Source organism: Lynx canadensis, chromosome A1 (assembly GCF_007474595.2).
Source record: "Lynx canadensis isolate LIC74 chromosome A1, mLynCan4.pri.v2, whole genome shotgun sequence".
Taxonomy (NCBI): domain Eukaryota; kingdom Metazoa; phylum Chordata; class Mammalia; order Carnivora; family Felidae; genus Lynx; species Lynx canadensis.
This window is the reverse complement of record NC_044303.2, coordinates 56,939,603-56,940,826: the sequence shown is the minus strand read 5'-3', so window position 1 is coordinate 56,940,826 and position 1,224 is coordinate 56,939,603. Positions and strand designations below refer to the sequence as shown.

The following is a 1,224-nucleotide window of genomic DNA, read 5'->3' as shown; positions in this document are numbered from 1 at the left end:
GATTACAGCTTTGTAGTAGAGGCTAAAGTCTGAGATTGTGATGCCTCCTTCCTGCTTTGGTCTTCTTCAAAATTATTTTGGCTATTCGGGAGCCTTTTGTGGTTCCATATGAATTTTAGGATTGCTTGTTCTAGCTTTGAGAAGAATGCTGGAGCAATTTTGACTGGGATTGCATTGACTGTGTAGATAGCTTTGGGTAGTATTGACATTTTAATAATATTTATTCTTCCAATCCATGAGCACGGAATGTTTTTCCATTTCTTTATATCTTCTTCAATTTCCTTCATAAGCTTTCTATAGCTTTCAGCATACAGATCTTTTACATCTTTGGTTAGATTTATCCCTAGGTATTTTATGCTTCTTGGTGCAGTTGTGAATGGGATCAGTTTCTTTATTTGTCTTTCTGTTGCTTCATTATTACTGTATAAGAATGCAACTGATTTCTGTACATTGATTTTGTATCCTGCAACTTTGCTGAATTCATGTATCAGTTCTAGCAGACTTTTGTTGGAGTTTATCGGATTTTCCATGTATAATATCATGTCATCTGCAAAAAGTGAAAGGTTGACTTCATCTTTGCCAATTTTCATGCCTTTGATTTTCTTTTGTTGTCTGATTGCTGATGCTAGCACTTCCAACACTATGTTAAACAACAGCGGTGAGAGTGGACATCCCTATCGTGTTCCTGATCTCAGGGGGAAAGCTCTTACTTTTTCCCCATTGAGGATGATATTAGCTGTGGGCTTTTCATAAATGGCTTTTATGATCTTTAAGTATGTTCCTTCTATCCCGACTTTCTCAAGGGTTTTTATTAAGAAAGGATGCTGAATTTTGTAAAAATATGAAACGCTTCACGAATTTGCGTGTCATCGTTGCACAGGGGCCATGCTAATCTTCTCTGTATCGTTCCAATTTTAGTATATGTGCTGCTTAAGCGAGCACTTAAATTTAATACATTTATAGAAATGTAAAAGAAACAGAAAAATGATGAACAATTTCTTTGCATTGTGTGATTAATGGATTTTTTTGTTTTTAGTCTATTTGTTTTCTTCTCTCTCCAAATCTTCAATTAATATTCTTCAATAATTTAAAAATATGAAACTATAAAATGTAGTTTACATTTTACCTTCTCTATCTACATTGTTTTTAAACATAAAAAGAAAAATGGGGTGCCTGTGTGGTCAGTTAGTTGAACATCCAACTCTTAATTTTGGCTCAGGTCAT

General features: G+C 34.2%; 1 non-coding gene across 1 annotated transcript; it reads right to left on the bottom strand.

The window, feature by feature from the left end:
- Positions 1 to 835: 835 nt before the first annotated feature.
- LOC115526145 lies at positions 836 to 942 on the bottom strand. Its single transcript, XR_003972559.1, has one exon. It is a non-coding gene; the product is annotated as a U6 spliceosomal RNA (small nuclear RNA).
- Positions 943 to 1,224: the final 282 nt, after the last annotated feature.